The 26,443-nt window shown below is 34.6% G+C and overlaps 1 protein-coding gene across 1 annotated transcript in view; it reads right to left on the reverse strand.

The window, feature by feature from the left end:
- Positions 1-25,007, reverse strand: part of Lrfn5 (leucine rich repeat and fibronectin type III domain containing 5) — a 97,044-nt gene extending 72,037 nt beyond the window's left edge. The window contains exon 1 of the mRNA XM_038338130.1: positions 24,956-25,007. The gene's annotated coding sequence lies outside the window, so the exon portion shown is untranslated. The remainder of the gene's footprint in view (positions 1-24,955) is intronic.
- Between the last annotated feature and the right edge of the window lie 1,436 nt (positions 25,008-26,443).

Raw genomic sequence — 26,443 nt, forward strand, 5'->3', positions numbered from 1 at the left:
TGGAAAGTCCAGAGGTATCTAATTTTATTGTAGGTGAGACACATGATTATTTCTTTGAAAACAAATAATAGAAAACAAACTGAAAATGGGGTAAAACTCAGGAAATGGAAATGGAGAGAATCATTTATTGATGAGCAGTGAATAAAGACTGAGATTCTTAGAAGGACAAGTAAATCTGCCACTGTCTTAAGTTTGAAAATAATTTGCTAATAGTTATGATGTAGGAATTCCTACTGCCCGTAGCCTCTAAGTTACCCACCCACTTGGGCACAGCCTCTTATACTAGATATGCTGATGTAAAGCGCGTATCTGGCCTCTTTTCTGAATGTGAGATTTGGTTGCTGTTCCCCATTCCAACAGAGGATTGGGATCTGTGAGTCTACCCCTAAATAAATAGCCCTCTATTATATTCAATTCTAAGCTAGTGTGGGATTTCTTTTAAGTGTGCTTCTTCATCTGGTGCCCACCTGGATCTGGACTCCACACCTAGTGGGTGGACTGGCTAACCAGTCTCCCAACCCTGCCTGCTTGCCTTACTTTTTTACCTCTGCCACAGTGGAGCTCACTGCCTGCAGAAACTTGGCAATTTGCCAAGCTTGCAAACATCCCCTCCCCCACTGCCAAATGCTTTGCCAAATGCTTTGCCACATGGCAACTTGTGTAGCTTCCTGTTTGTTCTCCTGGCCTGTGAGTTCTGGGCTTCTTGCTCCATGTACAGAATTGATTTAATTGCTTATAATTTGTCAAGCAAAGCATATTTCTCAGTATTTTACCTGCACCAAGGTGAAAAAAACCAAAGTGGCTCAGGACATTGGACTAATGAATGCAGATCACCAAAAGACAGACAAGACAATCCAATACCATCAGAAAACTCCATGGTGGGGGCCAATTCAAAAGTGGTCCAGTCATTCCCAGTCACTGTGGAAAACATGTCTTACCAAGAAAATTAAAAAAAATCTAGAGCCTTCTGTAAAAAAACATACTGTTTTAGATGATGGAATAAACATGGAGAATAAATAAAAAATTCCAATAGGAAACATATATTCTGGCAGACTTCTATAAATGATCAAAGACCAAAGCTAAGAGTATGTATAAGTGGCATTGTAATTGTGGGTTTGATAGACATGGGCATGAATCACACACACACACACACACACACACACACACACACACACACACACACACATTAACTTTCTACTCAATAACCCATGGAAGTGTCTTTAAAATAGAACACATATTGGGACAGAAAACAAATCTTGATTGAAATAGCTCTCTGTTTCCTGTCTGACCACAAGGCAATAAAGCTCAAATTCAATAGTAATCAAACCCCTGTAATTGCACGTACTCATGGAGAATAAACAATACATTAGTAAATGATGAATGAGTCAAAGACATCCAGAAAGAAATAAAAAAAGCATACTGGAATTATTATGAAAATGAAAACACAATATAGTAAAACCTCTGGGACACATTAAATGCAATCCTAAGAGGCAAATACATAGCTCTAAGTGCCTATATTTAAAAGTAACCAGAAAAAGTACAAAGAAAGGATTCTAAACAACTGAAGGACAGGAAAATAAGAAAAAAAATTAAGAAAAAATTCAGAAAAAATAGTAACAATTATAAAAACAAAGGCAGAAACTAATGAAATAAAGAAAATAAAACAAGACAAGGAATCAACCAATCTATGGACTGGTTCTGTGAAGAGACAAAGAACACAAACTTTTAGCTCAGTTAAAAAGAAAAAGAAAAAACATAAATAAAAGAAGATCCAAATTAACAAAATCAGAGATAGACCTGAAAAGGGAAGCTTTAAAAAACAACATGAACTTCAGAATGTTTTAAGGGACTACATAACCTCATAGCCTCCATTAGAATAGAGTATCTAAATAAAAATGGATGGATTTCTACATTCATCTGAAACACAAAGTTAATCTAAAAAGATAGCAACAACTTACACATACCCATAAAAAGAGGAATATAAAGCTTGGTGAATAAATACACCCAAGCCCACAATCAGATGGAATTACAATCAATATAAAATATTTTCCATAAAAAAAACAGCTCCAAACTTCTTTTACAAATCTAGTATTACTCTCATATAAAAACCAGGAATAAATTCACTAATAACAAAAAAGCAGTGACAGGTCAGCATCCATAATGAACATAGTCAGAAAAGCCATCAATAAAATATATGCAAGTTAATATAGGTGTATATAGAAAAAATCACCCTCCACAATCAAGGTAGCTGTATCTCATAGATGCAGAAATTATTCAACACACTTAAGTCATTAAATGATTCATATAAACGAACTTAAAGACAAAAGTCATTTAATCACTCCAGTAGATGTAGAAAACTGATTTTACAAAATCCTACATAATGAAAGTTTTATGGATAATAAGAATAGAGGGAGGTAACATATACTTCACCACAAATAGATATATGTATGGTAAAATCATAGCCAATATCATACTAAATTAAGAAAAATTCAAATATATCCCAGGAAAATGAGGGATAAGGATGTGCATTTTCCCCATTCTTTTTTGATATAGTTAGTCCTTGCAGCATAGTTAGAACAGTGTGATAAGAGAAGGATATTAAAGAGATGCTGATAGAGGACTCTCATTGGTTAATATAGAAACTTCCTTGGCTTTTTGATAGGGCAGGATTTAGATAGGTGGAGTAGACAGAAGAGAATGCTGGGATGAAGGGAAGTTAGTCAGACACCATGCCTCTCCTCCTTGAGACAGTCGCCATGAAGCCAGCCACCAGGTCCAACATGCTGAATCTTTCCCGGTAAGCCACCACCTTGTGGTGCTACACACATTATTAGAAATAGGTTAAGCAAGATATGAGAATTAGCTAATAACAGGCTGAAACTAATGGGCCAGGCAGTGTTTAAATGAATACAGTTTGTGTGTTGTTATTTTGGAGCATAAGCGAGCCAGGTGGCTGGGAGCTGGGCGGCAGGAACCCAGCCTGCTGCTCCTCACTACAAGATGCAAATAGGAAAAGATGTCAAAAATCTCTATTTATAGATGAGTTTACCTTATTCATTCCAAACATTCAAATTCCATCAGGTAGCATCTTAAAATGATCAACTCTTATAACAAAATGTCAAGATACAAAACAACTTACCAATATCAGTATCCTTTCTATAAAGTCATAAGGCAGATGCTGAGGTGAGATCACAAAAGAGTCCAATATATATTAGCCTCAAAGGCCATCAGTAAATAAACCTAACCAAGGAGGGCACAAAAAGTGATCATGAACATCTGAAATCTATGAAGAAAGAGATTGAGGAAAACACTAGAAATGAAAAGACCTCTATGCTTATCATTGGTAGTATTATTATCGTGACAACGATCATAATTAAAAGCTATTTGCAGATTCAGTGAAATTCCTACACAATCCCCATCTAATTCATCACAGAAAGAAAAAAAATTGGTCCAAAAATTTATATAACAGCTTAGAAGACCCTGGATAGCCATAATAATTCTGAGTCCAAAAATCATCAAACAAGGATTGGCATAACAGATCCAGCTATGTTAGGACCACTTAAAAAAAACTACCATGGTAGTGGTATGAAAACAGACATGTAGATCAATAGAAGATCAAAATATGACTGAATCTAATTAGACCCATCAGATACCAAAAATACACACTATGAAAAGTATAGCAAATTCAACAAAGAAAACCATACATACACAGGTACAATAATGAAAGTAGAGACATATCTATCACTCTGAACAAAAATCAACTTGAGCTTGAATAAAGAATTCAATGGGAAACCTGAAACACAGAAACTTCTAAGGGGAATAAAGCAATACCCTACAAGATACAAGTTTAGGGAAGAATTTTCTGACTAGGGCTCTATCACCCATAATTAAGGACAATAATTAACAATCAAGTGAGAACTCATAAAGTTAAAAAACTATTTACAAGAAGGTTAAATAAATAAAAATATAAAATCAGCAGAGCTCACACAGTGACAATCTTTCATAAACAAAGCTCATGGAGAGTAAATATCCAGAGTTTACAAAACATCTAAAACACACAAAAAAATGAAGACAAGAAATTTAAAAATGGAACCTGGGCACCTGGGCTGGAGAATAGCACTGGCTTCTTTTCCAATGGACCCAGGTTCGAGTCCCTGTGCACACCATATCTCACAAATATCTGCAACTCCAGTTCCAGGTAATCTAGCCTCCTTTTCTAACCTCTGTAGACGGCACTGAATGTAAGTAAAACACCTACAGACCTGAAATAAAACAAAAGACTCTGCTATGAGTTTGGATTCTCATTTACAAAGGTAGCAGAGTTGGAGAAAACAAAATTAGTTCCTGTTTTACATAAATCAAATTTAATATCATATTTTTTCTGCTAAAACAGTGGTTCTCAAACTTCCTAATGCCGAGGAATATATAGAGTTTTATATAGTTTCTCATGTTGTCGTGACCCCAACCATAATATTATTTTCACTGCTACTATAGAATGTCATTTTGCTACTGATATGTTTTTGATGGTCTTAGGCAACTCGATGAAAGGGTGGTTCGACCCCAAAGTGGTCATGACCTTCAGGTTGAGAATAGTTGTTCTAAAGTATAGTGCTAGTTATAATGCTTGATGAATTTAGTACTTCAGTTTTCAATGAACCAATTTTATATTAATATGAGTTTCATAAAGACAATATTTTGCAAAAAGATCTTATACCTTAAATATATGCTACCTATACTTTCTTCTCTCTCCATTCTCCATTTCCCTGTCTCTTATCAGTTTTCCTTTCTGGTCTCCCTTCTGTGTAATGTTACATGAATATGAAGAGATTATATATTCAATCTCTAGTTAATTCTCTTTTTGACCTATTTGACAACATAAACTTCCTCAACAGCCATACTGGTTACACTTTTTGTCTTCTCAACAAGCACTGGTATTTGGAGAGGAACCTTTATTCACTGCTGATGTGAGCATAAATTACTACAGGTAGCCCCATCGAAATCCGTGTAGAGGTTCCAAAAGACATTTAAAGCAGAACTATGATCCATAGAAGCTACACAACCCCTGAGACATATCCAAAGGAGTGCATATGCTATCACAGTGATATCTGCACACTTGTGTTGGCTGCTGCTTTATCCTCAATAGAAAGGAAACAGAATTAGATGTAAATCAAAATAAGAATGGCTGAGTTAAACATAGTCCATATACAAAATGAAATTATGTTCAACAAGAAATAAAGAAAAATAGATGGCTGGAGAAATTGTTATATTAGGAAAATAGTTTACAAAAATAAATATCACATGTTCGCTGTCAAATGCAGATACTAACCTTTAATATGAAGTCTGTGAGTGTGAAAGATATAAACTGGAGAGGACATTGAAGGAAGAGCAGAAGTGATAGATCACATGCAGCATGACTGCAGACTTGGTACTGATGGGGTGCTAAAGAGCAAAGGATAGAGGAATGGTGGAGATGAAACGGAAAGAAGATCAACAAAAACAAACATATTTAGCAGCCGTGTTGCCAGGACCACACCAATAGACGTGTGAACACGAAAGGGGGAAAATTCATAATGTCTCATCCCTAGAAAATCAAATACAGGAAACTGTGGCGTGCTGAGAACAGGGAAGAAAACATCTTCCCATGGTCAGAGGATGCCAATTGGATGTCTAAATACAAATAATTGTATATTTACAATTAAAAGAACGTAGACCATGAATCTGAAAAATAATAGATTTTGTGGGAAGGGTTGGAGGAAGGAAGAGAAAGTAAGAAAAATGATTCAAGTATGCCAGTAGATTGCCCACTGTCACATGGTCAGCTTGAAAACATATATAAAATAGTATTATTCAGATTGGACATGTTATATTTAGAAACACATGTGTATATCCATATATACATGTGTGTGTGTGTGTGTGTGTGTGTGTGTGTGATATTTAGTGAAGAAAGATATGGCATGTTTTAAAGGATTTGTAGGGAGGAGAGGAAAAAGAAAAATAGAATTATATTATAATTTCAAAAAGAAAAAGAAAACAGACTCTCCCTCACCTAGGAGGGAATTTATATCTTAATGCCTTTTGTGGGTGACAATAACAATTTGGGAACTACATTAAAGTGATGGTTTTACAACATTATCAGTATGCTAAATGACTGAGTACTTTAAAATTGTTGTCTTTTTGTACTATAAAGTTTACCAAAATAAGATGGACACTATTTTTATTTTAAAAAGAGAGTTAATTTAAAAATAAATATGTATGAAAATGAGCACTACCATACATTTTATTATTTTAATTTGAAAAATAAACAATAAAAAAGTAACTTGTTTGAATCTTGTATCATCAGCACTTTTATCTGAGTAATCAGTAAGGGGTTGGGGAGTAACATTTCTGGAGCCAAAAATAACTAACTACAGGACTTGGACTATATATACATTTAATAGAATAAGGGCAAGGCTTTGGAAAAGACCGAAATTCCTGTCTTCTGAAGTTTTATCTGTGAAAGTTAAGTTTGAAAAGAGTTTTCCAAGCTAATAGCGTGGTTATTGCAATGTTTTCATGGAGATCAACTGGCTGTTCCAGCACTATGCACCACAAATAGGCCGATGTACTTTCCCTTCAATGCAGAATACAGCTGATACATTACCTTCCCTGTGGAAGAGTGGTAAACTGTCTAGGCAGAGTGGAGGCTCTTGAATATAGGTTCTCTGCATGCTGAAGAGAAGGAAAATTGTCCAGTTTTGAAATGTCCCTGTTACCTGCAATGGCAGGAAGGCTCCTGCATGAGCTAGCAGCATTAACACAGCGGGCTATCTTTCAGCTCACTGGGGGCTTATCTTCTAGATCTCCTGGATCCGGTACTCATCTCTGTGATGCACGGAAGTGAATTTCGCAAATGAGAGCATGACTAAAATGATCCAGGGACTGACTTAATGTACTGTTTAAAGTTCACATTCCATTATGGGCACCCAGAGAATCTGTCTACATTCTTTAAGGATATAGATAGTGGGACTTATACCTGACTGGCTTATCTGAGTACTATATGATTATATAATATCTTATATCATATATATTTATAATATCTTCATGAAGAAATTCATGAGCTGAAAACAATATCAACATCGTGCTGTGCAATTAAAAGTTATTAAAGGGGCTTGGCAAATGGCTCAGAGGGAAAGTGTTCGCCACACGAGCATACCCAAGCATGCATGTAAAAAGAGGTATATAGATCATATATCTGTAACCCTGTTCTATAACAAGACTGAAGATTGCCAGATATTGTGACCTCAATGGCCAATAGTCTATCTATAAAAAAAACAAGCTTTATATTCAATATGTTCCCTGTCTGCCTGAATAAAATAAAACAAGATAAATGATAAAGGAGGACACCCAATATGCCATGGTCTCCACATGCATGCACATCTACACATTCACATTCACACACAAAAATACACATACACTGTCTTATTGTTCTATTGCTGTGAGGAGATAGCATTACCAAGGCAAAGGATAGAATAAAGCATTAATTTGGTGATATCTAGAGTTTTAGGGGGCTACTTCGTGGATCATCTTAGTGTGACGCAGACCTAGATAGTTCTTTAGCAGTAACTGATAGGTTTACATCCGATCTGAAGGCAACGGGCAAAAAGAGAGATACTGGGACTGGCATGGACTTTTGAAACCACAAAGTTAATGGTTCTCAACCTTGCTAATGCTATGTCCCTTGAGTGAAGTTTCTTATGATATGGTTACCCCAAATCATAAAATTATTCCATTGCTACTTCATAACTGTAATTTTTCTACTGCTTTGTGAATCATAATATAAAATTCTGATATGCTACCCCAAAGGGGACATGACCAACACATTGAGAAGCACTGTTCAAAGCCAGTGACACTTCTTCCAACAAGGCTAAACCTACACCAGCAAGCCCAAACTTTGTAATCATTCTCAAAATGTTCCAATACCTGGTAAGCTTACACTACATAAGCCTAAGGAAGCCATTCTCATTCAAACCAGAATGCAAGCACATGTATACACAGAAGTACATACACAGAGGTAAACACACAATTATATAAACATGTACACACATTCATCAGCACACCGTCAATACACACATGCACATATACACATACATGCATACATTCATGCACATACATACACAAATATGTACAGACACATACACACAGACATGCATGCACAGATGCACACAAATACATAAAGACATATACAGACATGTACATTCATGCCCCCTCACACACAATTTTCTAAATTTTCCAAGAATTTCTTGGTGGGACATATACCAGGTCCTGTTTTCTTCCACCTTCTTTATTCTAGACTGTGTACACTAAATTTAAATAAAGCACAGAGAACACTGCTCTGAGGAGCCCCACAAGGGCTTTCAATTACCTGACATACATAAAGCGAATACACTTGTCTTACTACATTTTAATCTGTGTTTTGATATAAAAGTTTATATCTAATATTCCCCATACTCCCTTTTCATTCATAATGGTAACACCGGCCAACTTCTTTCTCCTGTCAATAAATATAAGTATATATTTATATGTATGCACATATATACACATATATGAAACATTTGCTGACATACAAAACCCTCCTGTAGGAACAAAGCAGGCAAAGAACTATGCTGTAATCTAATTTTTATTTAAATTAAAATACATTGGCTATTTATTGCATTTTTTTCCCGAGCTAATTTTAGAAATGCTATCCTTCAGTTGCTTCATGGTTCACATTGATTTTTCTTCCTTCCACATTCCACAATGAAACCATTACCAGAACTAATGGCCTAAAGATATTTACTATAATAGCTAAGATAATGATAATTTTAAAATTAATGATTTGACATTTCCAAAAGGAAATGCATAGCTCTGTATTAGGTTGCTGCTGTTATATCAAGTTTCATTTTCTGTTTCAAAACATTGTAAGATAATTAAAAATTAAACAGAAACAAAACAGTATTTCATTTATTTATTTAACAAATATACATTTTGAAAATTCCCATGTTCTAGTAGTCTTCAAAAATATATTGGCAGAATTGGCACATAAGGCAAGAATATGATTAAAAGCAATTCATGCATCTGCTCTGTTGTTTGTGTTTGATTATAATTTCAGCTGATTGCTATTTCATATAGGTTTGAAGAACTTTATATATAAAACAAAAATACAAACCTACTGGCTGCCAAAACAATCAATGAATGCTTAAGTTATTTGTTCTACTGATAAGTCATTGGTTTTAAAATAATTTCTTAAGGTGACTGATTATTAAAACCCAGAATTGCAGACGGAATACAAACATTTTCATTCTATTATTATATTTTTACTACTTTGATTATTATTCATTAGGAAGCTAAAAGGGTAAAGACTGAGGTTATCCTGACACCAACACTAAGACACATGCTATGCTAGCAACATTTGTTCATTACTTATAGTTAACCAGACAACTAACTAACCTTTGTCTTTTCAACAAGAATAAATTGGGTCAGTTTAGCTCAAATCCTCCATCCACTGGTGCATCTCTATCCCAATCTCTACTACTTCCAGAAAGCTACTTGACTGCAAAATCCCTATTAGCTCCCAGTATGCTGGTTTAAGCTTAGTCCTATAAATGGATGTCTTTTCCTTTCTTCTAACACACCTTGCTTATATTCTGCTTTTAATACTACTCTCATTTAGCACTGTTTTTTTTATTTGTGTATGTTAAGGTGGTTACCAGCACTTGACAATGTTAAGAGATAATTTACATGATTTGCAAAGGTGTATGAATAAATCTATAATATATGAATTAGTCCCAACATTCTTTTTGTGTTTGTGATATATGCATGTGTTCCCCATGTACTGGTGCAATCATCCACAATGGTTGATGTGGAGTGAGAGTCACATCTCCATTTATTCATTCCAGGGCAGGCTGCTCACTCACCCCATAGCCTACTATTCCAGGTAGGCTGGATACTCAACCAATGTTAGGGCAGGAACTTCCAAGGAACTCTCCCACAGGTGTGAATTGTAAACCTGCCTTACAATGCCCTGTTTATTTGATGATGTTTTGGATACAAACTCAAGTCCTCATAGTTACACAGTAAGAACTTTACTTAATGAGCCATTTCCCCAGTTCTTAATCGCAACTTCATATGATTTCTTTTTCTTCCCACTTTGTACACACCCATTCTCCTGTCCTTAGTACATCTTAGTGAGGACCCTCTAATGCTGTCTAACACACCCAGTTTTCCACAGTCTCATCAGAGCTAAAAATTGATTGAGAATGTAAAGAAATTGACCATTTTAATTCTTCCTTCCACTCAACAGCAAATGCTGTTTTCTTCCTGTGGATTTTAAACAATGCTCTCATTCTCACCAGAGAAAATTATTCAATCACTACTAACCATTTAAAGCTGGCAGGGTCAGGAAAACCTGTTGCCCATCATGAATTTCTACTATATTATGTTTAAAATGAACCTAACTGATGGAGGATTCTCATTGGCTAATAAACAAACTGCCTTGGCTTTTTGATAGGGCAAGATTTAGATAGGTGGAGTAGACAGAACAGGAAAAAGGAAGTGAGGTAGATGGCTCAGAAGGCAGAAGGACAGTGAGGGAGAAAAGGGAAAGATCTTGATTGAGGGAGCCAGAACAGGGCTAGCGAGAAACATGGCACTAGGGAAATTCCCAGGAATCCAAAAGGAGGTTCCCAGCTAAGACTCTAAGCAACAGTGGAGAGGGTGCCTAAACTGGCATTCCCCTGTAATGAGATTGATGACTACCTTAATTATCATCATAGACCCTTCAACCAACAACTGATAGAAGTGGATACAGGGAGCTTTAAGCAGGCATGAAGATAGATGTACTGGAAAATCTCCCAGAATTTAGTCTTTATTTAATTTATTATGCATGGTGTCTTGCTAAAAAAGACCAAGGATGCAAGAATTAAGAAACTACTACTGCAAATGGGGACTCACAATATTTAAGGATGAAGATATGAGAGCCACAGTAGCAAGCAGATATGAGGTGATGGGAGGAGGAAGCATGATTACCAAATGGAGAGACCTGACCAAAAGAAACTACATGTGAACAATGTACATACACAGAATGAATAGCACACAAGATGAAATATAATGCAAATTAGACAGAATAAAAAATATTTTGTGACAACAGCAAGATAGTAGTGAAAGTGATCCAAAATGAGACAATGAGAGAAACAAAAACAGAGAGATTAAATGAACAAAAACAAAGCTGCACAACGCTGTGCCTGTCAGTGTGGTGCAAAGCTGTCAAAGAACCATACTTGTCACTAGTGCCCTACAGAAGAAAGGAGCAAGAACAGCATTGAAGTAATTATGGCTTCAATAGCTGAAAACAGTTTAAACCGTCACAAACCAAGAGATGCATGATTGAAATTTAACAAGCTCTCAGTTAAATAATTAGAAAAATTAGCCAAGACACAACATTATCTTCTGCATAATAACTATAAGGAAATAATGTCAACAAAGGTTTTTAAAAAAGCCTACCTATACATACCATCATGTGCTGCATCATCATAACAGGAATGTCAGGCTCTCAACACACCACATAGGAAGGATGGCATTAAAAAGGCATGCCCCAAAGGGTATCTACAGATAATGTTGAAATGAATGTAAATTTAAAAAAAAAACAATGACTGAGAAATGCATCGCTATAGATTTATACCTATGTAAAAACTCAGTCAGTGGTAGGTTAATAATTTAAGCCTTAGGGAGGCAGGGACAGGAGGATTCCTGAAGCTTGACTGAAAGTCAGTCTAGGCTGCTGTCTGAACTTCAGGCCAATGATAGACCCTGTATCAAAGATATGGGCAAGGCCAGGCGGTGGTGGCGCATGCCCTTAATCCTATCACTTGGGAGGCAGAGGCAGGCGGACCTCTGTGAGTTCCAGACCAACCTGGTCTACAAGAGGTAGTTCCAGGACTGGCTCCAAACCTGCAGAAAAAAACCCTGTCTCAAAAAAAAACACACAAAACCAAAACCAAAACAAAACAAAAGACATGGGTAATGTTACTCTTGATGACCCTTATGTGGTCATCTAGTCGACATACACATTGTATACTTCAGCTATACACACACACACACACACACACACACACACACACACACACACACACCGATAAACAGAAATTGGAAAAAATCTAGGGACTTCTGCTGATTAATTTGAAAGCACTCCTGAGTAAGATATGACATTTTTGACACCTATATCAAAATACACTCAAATTTTTATATATCAGTAAAAATGTTATTGTTTGAAAAATTTGGCAAATGCTTTAAAGAACATTCAATTAAAAAAAAAAAACCAAAATATCACTAATCATGCAGTCACTCAGATTCATTAGTCATTAGTAAAATGACAGAATATTTTAACCAGAACCTATATGTAACTAATTGAACAAAATATATCACCTTAAAGGTTACTACAGACGAAACATCTGATATTAAAAATAAACAACAATATTCATGAGAAAGGCAAGAGAAAGGATCTAAGAGACAATGTGCGAATGAGAAAAAATAGTTTAGGTTTTTGATGTTATCGTGGAAAAAAATCTAAGTAACTAGGATTAATGTGCTATGGTCCCTGCAACATGGAGAAGATAAAACAAAAAGAAACTAATAAGAAGAGAATTTTAAAAATAAGGGAATAATGAAAAGGAATGTCTTTGATTGAATCAACTGGACATAGTACTTGGCATAATTATTAAACATAAAATAGGTCAATAAAAACATTATATTAAGATAAACTATTCAGATGATGAAATACAAGCTAAGAAGATTATATGAGTACTGAGAAATAGTATCACGAATAAACACTTTGTAAATAGAACTATATGAAGCAAAAGTAAATAAGAAACATGTAGCAGAGTGTTTTTTATTTTTAATTAATCACCAAATGACAGATGCTTTAAGTTCAGCAGTCTTCACGAATCAAGGTCAATAAGAAAGAAAATGAAACTTTACCTATATAACATACAATACACAAACTATAGGGAAACAAACGTAAAGCAAAAATATGGAAAGAATCCAGACCATGAAAGCATATCTTATTTTTGAACAAAGTAGGACTTCCATCTAGAATGAGAGAAAAATTAAATTAAGAAAAATTTCTAAATACTTTATTCTATATGGCAGTCTTACCATATTCCTAAATCCATGCATAGGATCTCAAGATATAGTTTGTTGTCATACACTTGGCCAGGATGCACTGAGATCTATATTTATCCTCTCATTAAGATAATTATCAGTGGAAAACTGAATGCATACAAAAAATTATCCTATCACCAAGTGAATATGTTCCATGCATACAAGGCTAATATGAATTTTGAATAAAAACAATATAATTAATCACACCAGCATGCAACAGATATATATTAGTCATAAAAGTAGTCTTATAAAAAATTCTAAAAGGGAACAAGATATTCTCTATCAGAAACCATTATTAAACATTTAGCTTTAGAGAAGAAGAAAAATGAAGATTGAAGAGCAAGGCCTTATGATAATCATCTGCTGAGTGATGGCTGAATATCTGTTCACATTATAGTTTCTAACATGTGCATGAGCTTCATAAATCTTTCTTATTATATGTGGCAATAAAATAAGCACACTGAAAGTTTGTCTAATGCATGAAACCACAAAAATAAGCACCTGCTGTTGTGAATAGACAGCTATATAAGGAGAAATAAGACCAAATAAATAAAAGCAAGGCATTTCAAATATAAAAAGTTAGTCCCAAACAGTAATAAGTTTGGAAAGTTGCAGCCTTGAAGAAAAATAAATTCCAATAAAGAGCAACGTGAGCTAGAAAATAGTTATAGAAATAGTCTTTGCTTAGCCTCCAGTCCTCTAATTGCAAAGAAAATGCATGGTTTTCTGAAATTTTATTTAATTAAAAAGTACATTTATATATGTAATTGCTTATTAAAATATTTCCTATTTCCTTCTAGAATTAGACTACAACGGAAACAGATCATGCTATTTTAATTTATTATAGATTCAATTTAATTACCAAGAAAACTTTTTTCTAAAGAACAGAGTACAGTCATGACTTACGGAAAGTGAATTAAAACAAATACCATCCTGTCCTGAGGCACTAAACTATCTATGACACCCCTTCCTAAGAGTAGAGCCTGTGAATTTCTATCATCCTGGTTTCATGTTGGCTGCAGTAGAGCTGGGAGGAACTTTTAGTGACATAGAAAAAGAGTTCGGTGGCAGAATTCCAACATTAGATGCCATAAAAGTGGAAGCTGGCCACTGAAATCATTACAGCACAACATTCACTATGTAAGAGATGACTCATGGGACAAGGTGGCTTACATAACAATAACATTGGTTCTTAGCAACAGATTACTTCCACAAGCAATGAATGATGTCAAAACACAAAACTAGCTCATTTAAAGCCACAGAATGATTGGAGGTAAAGCTCAGAGTTAGAATTCTTATTTAACATGTGTGGGGCCATAGGCTTAAACCAGAATTTAAAACAAAACAAAAAAAAAATAGAAAATTTAAACCAGACATAAGGAGGCGGAGTATATTTTAGACTTGTTTGGGCTTCTTAGTAAATTCCTCGGTAGGTAAGTCTATTTAACACAGGCTCAACTCAAATTAATTAATTAATTAATAGCAAAAAAAAAGAGAAAAGTTATTGAAAACTTGAGTCATCTTGGTTACTATTTGGCTTATTTATGTTTATCATTTTAGTAGAGCTCCTATTCAATAGTGATGATATCCCACTGAAAAATGTCATCATAGCTTTTTCACATACAACTAAATGCACATGCAATGAATTTCATTTAAATGTGTCTTAGCTGGGATATAACTGTATATGACTATACACATGAAAGCGAGGCATGATGTTTCATTACACGTGGCTGTTTCGTGGGTAAACTAGAAATTATTGGAAGTAGTAATGCCATGTGGAACTCTTTAGAAGACATAGTGACAAAAGTTAGAATAGCTTGTCAGACACAGTCTCAGAATACAGCTGCCCTGCACCATGGCCCCCGTCTGCACTCTATGTGTTAGACCCCAGTTAGCGAGCTTCGGGAAAGGTGCTGGCGGTTGAGGATACACACGCAGAGACAGACTGACACTCAGACCATTAAACACTGGTACCAAAGTCCCTCTTCAATAGCACCATGGAGGCTTAAATACACTGCAGTCAATGGCCAACAGGTGAAAATCCCATCCTCTGTTCCTCTAAGCTAGGCACAGCTTCTAGTAACTTCAATTAGAAGGTTCTAGCAGGGAAGGGCAGCTAAGGCCAGGACTCACTAGTCCCAACATCCAGCTGAAGGCCGGGACTCATTAGTCCCAAAAGATAGCCTCATTATAAAAGCCCAGTCACAAAACATCAATTAGCTATACATATGACAAAATGCAACAGGAATGCCAGCTACAGTAGGGGATAAGGCTCATTATAGGCCATGAAGAAGATCAATGAGGTACTATTACTTTGAAAATAATAAAATATCCCGTCACAAATGAATGTAAGTAAGGAAAACACATGACTCCGGTAATTTAAAATTCAATTTTAAATACTCTTGTCTACTATGAAAACTGAAAGGAAAGACTAAATGCTCAGTACTAGTTGATCAGTGCCAAAAATAAACAAAAGGGACAGATTATTCATTTTATAATCAATGGAAACATACATGACTAATAGAATTCTTGCATTGTTACATGCTATTTATGTAGATGTGATAAACAGTGCAATGAAATAGAATAACAGACTAGGATATGTTCATGCATATATGAAAAATGTGCATGTCACAATTTAAATTTCAGCTTAATTAAAAAAGGATGGATTCTTCAATAAACAATATTGAGACTATAAGTTACTAGGATAGAAACAATGAAACAGAACTGAACTATACTAAATCCAATTTAATCTGTATATTGCACAATGAATGAAAAAAGTTTAAAATAGTCACTGTGTTGCAAAATGTATTTCTTCTGTGTTAAAGAAGGGCAGCTCAATTAATTCACAATAACAAGAGTGTGCTCAGATGTATACACACACACTCACACAAACATGCATATATTAAAGAAATACAAAATGAAGCAGTCAACAGCTTTTCTGCTTTAAATGGACTTTTCCTAAAATCTTGACTGGTTTTTTTTTTTGCCACACAGGTTCTTATTAGTAAGTCATATTTTATAAGTAACAAGACTGCCATTGTCACTGTATTGTCTCTTAAAACATTTCATGACATAATAATGAAAAATTAATGATTACATCAATACTGTTTACAAAATGATTACCGTGCCAGTGCAGAGTCTTAAATGGTCTCACTAGTTTACTGATACAGGTAACCGAAGCCCACAGAGCCACAACACTTTTAAGTGTCAGGAACACTGCCCAGGGAAAGGAACACAATGCCAGGGAAAGAGCACTCTATGGCCATCACAGCGATAGAGTACAAGGTGACATTGTTTCACACAGAACACCTGGAGTCTCTCCCAGGAGCATGGGCACCCCTCAACAGATAATGAAGGATTCTTGGAGATTTAAAACTCGGAAGAAATATGTCCCAAGGCCCACTCTAACTATACTGTGTGTGAACCACTGTGGGATGGGGAGAGGCTCTGGCATCTAGTCCTCCTCTTCTCACCTCATCTATGGTGACTCCTGTCAGTGGTTATCACAGAAATTGTCTTGTCTGTTACCTGTATCTTACCAGCCTGAGTCATTTAGGTGTAAAGAATTTTATCACCATCCACAAATATGAAATGTAATGCTTAATAATACTGTACATTTCTAAAATTAAAACAATAACTATTGACTAAGAAGAACATGTGGGACCAAACAAATCCACAAAGAGTTTAGAATGAAAAAAAAATTATGTATCTTTTCAACAAGTTCCCATGAGTCTGTAGGAATGATACCTAAAATTCGAACTAGCTTAGGATTGGACCAAAAATGACATCTGAGGGAAAAATAAATCAGTCTTACAAAAATTTCAGTCTTACTAAGAGTCAAGTAAATTGATTAATAAAGGAATGACAAACAGGTTTCAATCTAATAAAGGAAGTAAAAACATACATGTAGTAGTATTTCAAATAGTATAAAGATTTATTTAAAATATGAAACAAATAAAATGCAACAATAGAACAATGGAAGCATTGAATAATGTCTTTAGTTTGCATTTGAATGAAGCTATCCTTTAAGCCAGAACATTTACAATTTTTAGATCATAAAATGTAGTCATTTAGATGTTTGTATATGTGTGGTAAGTGTATAATTCCAGTGAAGCTTATTTCCACATTTCTGTTTGTTTCAAATTTCAGTAAACATCTATTCATTCATAATTACAGAAATGCTTCATTTATAATTAACATTCAGGTGAAAAGACTTGTATGCCAGGAGCATTTAACAACGCATTTAACATTCGGAAGATGAGAATCTCTGACTTTTCTCATTCTTAAAAAAAAAAACAGATAGAGTAGGGAACCCTGATGGCTCCTTGGCCTGGAGAGGGAGGGAGGGTGGGTATGGGTGGAGGGGAGGGGAGGGAAGGGGGAGGAGGAGGGGAGGAGATGGAAATTTTAAATATAAAAAAAAATAAACCATAAAAAAAGAAATGAAATAAAGAGAAGGAAGTAAAAAAAAAAAACAGGTTAGCTTCAGACTCAGAGATCTGCCTGCTTCTGCCTCACAAGTGCTAGGATTAAAGGCATGTGTCACTACACCTAGGTCACTCTCTCCTTTCAATGCGGGATACAATTTGCGTCACTAGGTGTGAACACTTTACCTGCAGAGTGATCTTATAAGCACTATCAATTTGCTTTTCTAATGCATAAAAGTACAAGACTGCATGAATATCAGATTCCCTGTGATGTTTCTGCTAAGATGTTGCATAACGTTCAATTTAATTTATGCTATGGCCGTAAACTTTTGTCATTTCTCCATAATGAAAACTTTCAAATTTTGGTAACTCAGATCTGAAATCTGAAATGAAAATAATCTTCAGCTGTGCACAGTAACCATGCTCTATAGTAATGGAGTGTAATTTTCTACATCTATACAATGAAATCTCAGTACTTAATAATTAATATTTGCTATTTCTGCTGTTTTTTTTTCTCTCAGACTCCAGATTTTCATCATCCTACTTACTGCTTTTCTCGCATTCACAATTCAGCAATTCTACATATCAGTGAGATCACATGGTTAGCCCAACCTATTTCATTTAACACGACAACTTCTTTTCTCTATCTTATTAGCTCTTGCAACAGCTTTGACTATTTCTTATGTAGAGCTTAATATTATTTCATTTTGTATACATACCATACTGCTTTGTCTACCCATCTGTTGAAGGATGTCAAAACTTTTATAGTAAATCTGCTATTTACTTGCTCTTTTCCTTGTTGATATTTTAAAGATACAAATACAAAGAACCATATGTATCAAGGTGAGTTTTTCATAATGAAACTGATTAATGAAGGTGAATCAGAAAATATCATCACTCTAAGAGCTGTGAATCCATATTTTCTTATTTATATAAAACATATATTCAAATATATAGAAGAAACAATTTTGTGCTTTAAAATATACAAGAACAGAAAAATCTACTTAATTCTCATAGACATTGTCTTCAAAAATAAATTATAATGGTATTATAAAGAAAGATTAAAAGTGAATCAGATATATTTGGCAATCTTGCATGACATTTCCTTCAACATTTTCATCACCAGTCTTCGCTTTCCATACCGAGGTTTTATTAAATTTGTGAGCGCAATAGCTTTAACTGCCCACATTTCTGAATATTGTCTCTAGACAGCCAGCTAGATGCCTAGTCTAAAAGCATTCCTAAGACATACTAAACATTCTGAACATTCTATGTTTTGAATAAAATCATAGCTTGTGTTAAGATAGATAGAGAAACACAGACCTACCCACCAATTCAGATATCTATCATGGTTCACTGTGAATCACTATATCTGATGACCTTTTTTCTGATGCTATTTTTCCCAAGCAAGAATATCCATCTTACTACATAAAGAACATTCATCAGTGCCAGAGATGTGTTCTCATTATATCTGTGTATGTCATACAGAATCATTCTTTAATGAACCCAATCCAAACTTTGTGAAACCCACTGTTTTATTTAAACATGAATATAAGACACACTGGAAAGGTCTAACCATGTAAACTGGACAAAACAGAAACTTCATTTTATAATTTCATGTAATGTAGTGAGGACTACATTACAAGTTCTCTTTTGACAGAGAAAGCTATTGCTATGTTAGCATTTATCTTTACTTCATAAATATTGAAGTCAGGTTTTTAAATTGTGAATTATTTCTGTGCTAGAATTACAACCATAGATATCATTGAAATAATGTTTATTTGTTTAAGGGCACTCTATCCTCAAGTCATAAATAAGTAGATTTTAAAATATTATTTGTTTTCAGATATTTAAACAACTTGCTATAGATTCAAAATTTACCACAGTAATCTCTATGTGCATGCAAGTTATTAAAAGGAAGGCTTATCTTAATACATATTTAAGCTTACCTGGCATCAGGAGGAAGACAAAAAAGAGCCAGAAAACAAAACAAAACACACACACACACACACACACACACACACACACACACACACACACACCCAAAAACAAGCAAAACAATCAAAACAAAAACAAAGCTTCTGAAAGATAGATGAACAGAGAATAACACTGAGACATCATCTCTACAGCCAAAGCTAATGCCCCTGGCTTGGGGATGTCAAATATATCATGCAGATTTATTCTTATGCCAATTCAATTACTTTTGGTATATTACCAAGTCCAAAAGTGAGGTTAATTGGACATGAAATCAAATTACCACCATACAATGTTACAGCTATCCAGGATGTGTGGGTGTTCAGCAGTGACAGAGGTGGTATCATTGGCGAACAGCCCAAACAGGGCCCACATGTCAGCAAGCGTGACGGCATGTTGTATTGCCTTCTTTCATTACCGTCTCTTTAACAATTCTAGAAAGATGTTTGCGTCAGAACTCTATTACTGAATCTAACTGTGCCATTCAACTTAACACTTCAAAATCAAGTATTCAATTTTTTAAAATATTCTTAATGTTTTCAGTTGGTGATTCTATGTCTATCCCTTCATGGCAGAAATCACTGGAAGTGCTGGAGGTTTTAATCAATATACCATTCAGATTCTTTTATTCTGAATTTTTGCTCATGGTAAGGCAAGGATTTTCACTAAAAGTAGTCCTTGGTTAGACTGTCAATGTTCTTGATGCAATGCCTCCCACACTCTGTTTTATGTTGATGAGAGATGCATCCATTTACCCAGAATATTCTAAATCTGACATATGCTCCACAGTTCCCCACACTGATACATGGGAGTTAACTATAGGGACAGGGTGGTTGTCAGGGTAACAGACATAGCCTTAGGTTGAATTGGTATAAATTGGCTTTTCCTCATTTATTTCAATGCCAATATCTGACAATAAGGATTGCTTCCACTCACTGAATGCCCGGTGTTGGGAGTAATCCTCTAGTGTATTAAATTCTTCTGGCCCTAAAAGTTAAGTCGTCTGCAAAGGCAGAGCATCTGTGCAGACCTCTCCACAGGGCACTGCTTTGTAGGAAATCCAGCAATAGCAGTGCTGCAGGCCAACACAAACCAGAGGCACAGAAAACAGGAGACTCCTGTATCAAAATCTGCTAGCCAAGACACATTCAGTTCTACTTTCAACCCTTGTGGGCTTTTGGAAGACAGTGCATTGTCATTCCAGCTTCTGGGGTTTTTATCTCAAAAGGACAACACATCAACTCATTAACAACAGTCTAGGGTTTAAATCTATCTGCAAGCCAGACAAATTCAATTGACAATGGATCAATTTCTATTATCTTGGGTGATGCTATTTCCCACATGGAAGGCACATGACAATTTCTACTTCTCGCTTCCTATTTACCCCATGGTAGCTGCCTCTCTGCGGTGTTGTCTTCATTCCCCTACAAGTGTATACTTGTGGTATAATGAGAATTTTGAATTATATTCTTTTGTACCTGCTTCAGACTCTTGTTTTTTGTAGAAAAATCGGACCAGATTGGGTAGGTGAGAGGTGCCATTTGTCAAATGCAAAGAAGTGTCATGTTTTGCCAAATGGAATTCTCTGTCTTGAGGTTTGCACCTGCTACTTGCTGATCCCTTAGGTTAGTGAGTGTCCATCTCTGCTTCCCTCGTCCCTTCAGAGATTGGCACCATGTACCCAAACTTGCTTCATAAGAGCATGACTCTGTCATTGCCTTTCAGAGACAGGCCAAGATCTAAAATGGCTCTACTTGGAAAGTAACTAAGATTCCTCTAAAGCTTTTGGTCCAAACCACTTGAGTAATTAGCTGTATGTTATTGAAAGTAACTGGGAAGATATATAGTGAACATACCATTGATAGAGTCTGATTTAGGTTGGCTTTCTTTGAGAATCTGTTTTTTTTCTTTTGTACTGAGAAATGCATGATTTAACATGTTCTTATTCTGCTCTTAATTAGGAAATTACTGAATCTAATTGATCTTCACTTCATAGAATTAGGTAAGCTTCCCAAATTATAGTATTAAAGTTGTCTTATTGATAATCGTAATTTTGTTTGTTTATGCCGATCATATGTTTTATATATATATATATATATATATATATAAAACATGCAAAAATAGCATCTATCTCATTGAGCATATTCCTTGTTTATAGTCTCATAAAAAATTATTAAAAGAAAAAAATGAGCCAGGTGGTGGTGGAGCACACCTTTAATCCTAGCACTCAGGAGGTAGAGGCAGGTGGATAGCTGTGAATTCGAGGACAGCATGGTCTACAGGAGCTAGTTCCAGGACAGGATCCAAAACTATAGAGAAACCCTGTCTTGAAAACCAACAAAACAAAACAAAACAAAACAAATAAATTGCAGAGTGGTACTTCTGTTCATTAAATAGCTCTACTAAATAGAAATATTCATCACATTACACCACATATACATAGAAGCATCAATATCATTGTAGGGTATAATTAACAAATTTAAATGTGTAGTTTGTTTCGAAAGTATTATCATTAAAGTAGTCTTAATATTTAGAAGGTATAATAGATTATGGAGATATAATTGGTATTATGCATTCATGGAACATTTTAACAGTCACTGTTACATATACATGTACGAACATAAGTGTAGTTACATAAGAACACCTTCTATTAAAAATGATTATGTTTAACTTTGAGTTTTATCAAGCCTCTTTTATTTCAGAAATAAATTAGGAAGAGGTGGAATGAACAAAATGTGCTTTTGCTGGCAGAAAAAAAAATCTAAAATGACAGAGAAAAATATCACTAGAACAACAGTGGTCACCTCAGCCACTCTGGGTTGCATTGTATTACACTACAAAAGAATTCCATTGCTTTTACTTTCCACGTCTGCATTTCCTACATAATTCTTGAGCTCCTATTCAAACAATTCTACTTGTTTTAAGGAAAAATACTAGCAAGATGTATGAATTTTCAAGACACCATTTAATATTAGCTCTTAACTAGGAATGCATTTTTTTTTTACAAGATACTAAATTCAATGCAGGACTTTCAGGCTAACATTTTCCTTATTTCAAGAAGAATCATGAAAAGTAAAAAAAAGAAGGAAGGAAAGAAAAAAGAGATTAAAAAAAAGAAGAAAGAAAAAAGAGGTTTCCAGTCTTAAAAGTAACAGCCTTGTAACTTAAAAACAAATAGAAAAAAAACTGTATTAAGTATTAACTTAAAATTATTGTTTTCAGTATATAAAACATTCCCCTGTAGCATTCCACCCCCATTAATTAAATAGAAGTTTTGGTCTTACGTTTCTGCTAGTATATGAAAATATGTTTGAATTTATTCTTCTGTGATTAATACTAGGGAATCACATTCATAAATATATTTCCTTAGCTAACAATTTTTCTAAACTTAAATGCTTTCCTGGAGAACAAGAGCAACTTATCAGTAGAAAATTTAAATGAAATAATTAACTATTTTGTTGTTTTTTCTTAAATCTGTGATATTACCTCAGGTACAGATATGATCTTGCATTTATAAAAGGTAAAAATTGGGGATATCTTTCTCATAGTGGTCTATTCAATAAAAGGGTCAGCAATTAAAAAACAAATACAAGCATCAAAATAAACAAATAAAGCATGCATTAGTGGTAAATGAATAAATCAAATATACAAAGCAAAATGCTACAAAAATGATCTTTAATTTGTCAACTGCATATTCTGTGTTATAACTAGTTATAACAAATCTTTTTATTTTTTTCCAATATAGAAATGTTCTTTTTAGATCTTAAATGTAGTTCTCTAACTACTTTGGTTATGAAAGCAATAACAGACTTCTTACTGACTGCTTTCATCTTGCATAATTAGTAGCATAATAAAGACAGAAATTATTAACGCTAATCTTTATTTGCCACTAATGAAATAGATATTTGAATTGAGTCATTCTGGCATTGCAATACATTGCTAAGTTAACCTATGCTTATGAAGCATCTCATTCTCACTTTCTTCATGATAATTTTACTTGGTAAACACACAATAGCTGGTAACAGCTGAAAATATGTCAAACTGTTGTGGGATATTTTGATCACATTTGGACACTCCCGACACTACCAATAGAACTAAACCTTGAATCAGAGGGCAGAATCAACATTCATCCAGCAAGAATCAGCTTTAGAGTTTTAGGCAGAACCAGATTAGGATAGAGAGAGACACAGGCAGGAATATGGAGGGACTGAGGTTCACAGCCTTTTAAATCTGGGAAGGGGGAAATGTAGGGTCAACTGATCCTTTTTTGTTACTCTGTGGATATTTTAGATTTATACTTCAATATCTGACTCCCGAGTTGTATTTAATAATATAACAATACAGGTAATTGCTTTAACAAACCTTAGCTTTTTATAAAAATACACTCACAAATATTTTCTGTGATTGGACATTGGGAAAGATACATTTCCTAGAGCAATAATAGATATTTATGTGTTGTGTATATGTATTTTATTATAAATTACTTCAAGGACATATATATTATTTGAAAAACATATATGTGTCATACACACACACACACACACACACACACACACACACACACATATATATAGTATTTAAAAGACTGGAAAATATCTCAAATAAAACAATAAAGTTTGAAAAATGGCAAATCAATGGTTTAGAAAAGATTTATTTTTCCAGAAAAAAATTTCTAAAATTTTAAATCCTATAAACATAATCAATAAAACAATGTCTTTACTTGTTTTTTTTTTCTTTAGAATTTAGAAAAATCATATACAATTCTAGAGTAGGAAACTTCTTTGGTTGATATATGAAGATTTTGTGTTCTATAGTTTGCCAAGTGTTCAAATATTTTATTTACAATTCGTATTCCTATATGTAATTTTCATATTTTTAAAAATTCTAATGTGCATTTTCATAGGCTTTCCTAAGCTCTGGAAGAGACAGAGATCTTTGCATTCCATAAGCCAGCCAATCAGGCAAATTATTATTCACAATACCAGCCCATTGCTCTACCCATAGCCTCTTGTCTTCATAACTCACTGAAGCAAGTTTGGTGCAGTACCTGGCCATTGAGAATATGTTTGTTTAGTAACAAAATTATTTTAACCTTTACACTGTCTATGTGACATGAGGAGGAAATGTATCTTGAAATGCATACAAATTGCAAATATGAAAACAAAACTGTAAATCTTATAAGCATTTAAATAGCAACAAAAACAAGTAGACTTTTCATAACCAGAAATATTGGACTCAAAACAAAGAGAAAAAAATATTTGCAATCAATAATGAATAATTCTGACTTCATTTTGCCTGTCAATTTGCAAAATTTCTAATTAAACATCCAAAAGTATCTTTATGCTTTACTGGTAATGATGAGACTGAATTCTGCAACTTACTTCTGGAGCCTGAAGAGTTCCTCACTACCATGGAGTCAGCACTCGGCCTGGCTACTGCAGAAGACCAACAGGGTGAACGCATCTCCAAAGCTGGTGCTGAGAATGGTGTCAGAGGGAAGGGTGGTCAGCTGCTACATCTCTCCTCAACAACTGGCTGAAAGGATACAGGAACTCTTCAGAGGAGGCAAGCAGAACAAAGAAAAGGCATCAAAAAAGCTTTTAGAGTACCTGGAAATATTTGCTGTTAATTGTGTGTTCAATCACGACTCATATTAGGACGTTCACTAATTAGAACTCAAATATACTTGCATAAAAATGAATTGTGCAATATGTTCTCAATCCAATAAATATGTCAACACTCTGCCTTTAATTTGGAAGGCGAGTCTCAAAACTGTAGGTAGCTTAAATGATTATATCCCACATACTATTCTTTATCTTTGAATTAATTCATTTTGCTATATAACTCACCCATCTTTAATAATGTCCTGCTATGTACCACGTAAATACATACATATAGCATTAGATATAGCAAGGAACAAATCTATCATAGCCCTGTCTGGTCATAGAGAACAACAGACTTAATTGTTAACTGCATTATTTTCCAGGGCAAAATCAATATTGCAGTACATTCATGTCTGGAAAAAACTTACATATAAACATCTCATATACATTGCATTTTTAAGTTCATATTTGTACTTTTTTTTTCCTCATGGTTTATTTTTTTTTATATTTAAAAATTTCCATTTCCTTCCCTCCTCCTCCTCCCCGTTCCCTCCCCTCCTCCTCCCTCTTCCCTGCCCTCCCTTCTCCCCCTTCCCTCCCCTCCCCCATATTTGTACTTTTAAAGTGTCTTTTGTGTGACGATGTCTTAGCCTTTCAGAGGATTGACTGTCACCCTGTGTGGGATGCAACATTTAAATTTTTCTTGCCTAAGAACTGTATAAAAGTTCCAGCTAACCGGGCTGTGGTAATGCATGCCTTTAATCCCAGCACTCAAGAGGCATAGACGGGAGGATCTCTGTAAGTTCGAAGCCAGCCTGTTGAACAGAGTTCCATGACAGTCAGAGCTACACAGATAAATCCTGTCTTGAAAAACCAAAATAAAAATAAATAAAGTTTCAGCTAATATTTAAACCTAAGACTGTTAAAGTAGACCAATTGATTTTTAAAATATCTTTAAAATTTTAATTTGACTTAGACTCTGATAAATATCCAAAGAAGCATAAACACAGATTATTTTAAAACTATAATAAAAATGAATATAAGATGAAAATATGATTTAAATTCACTTATATGATGTTTATATGAAGCCAATATTAAAGCTTTGATAAATGGAACAATTTTTAAGTTTTCTGTTTTGAGTTTGTTTTAGTCAGGACCCTGGTATAAAGCCCTGGCTGGCTGTAAAACCTTGATTCTCCCATTTCAGCCTCCTTGGTGCTAGGATTATAAACAAATCTTACCATGCCTAAGTATAAATCTCAACTT

This window comes from Arvicola amphibius, chromosome 7, assembly GCF_903992535.2.
Source record: "Arvicola amphibius chromosome 7, mArvAmp1.2, whole genome shotgun sequence".
Taxonomy (NCBI): Eukaryota; Metazoa; Chordata; class Mammalia; order Rodentia; family Cricetidae; genus Arvicola; species Arvicola amphibius.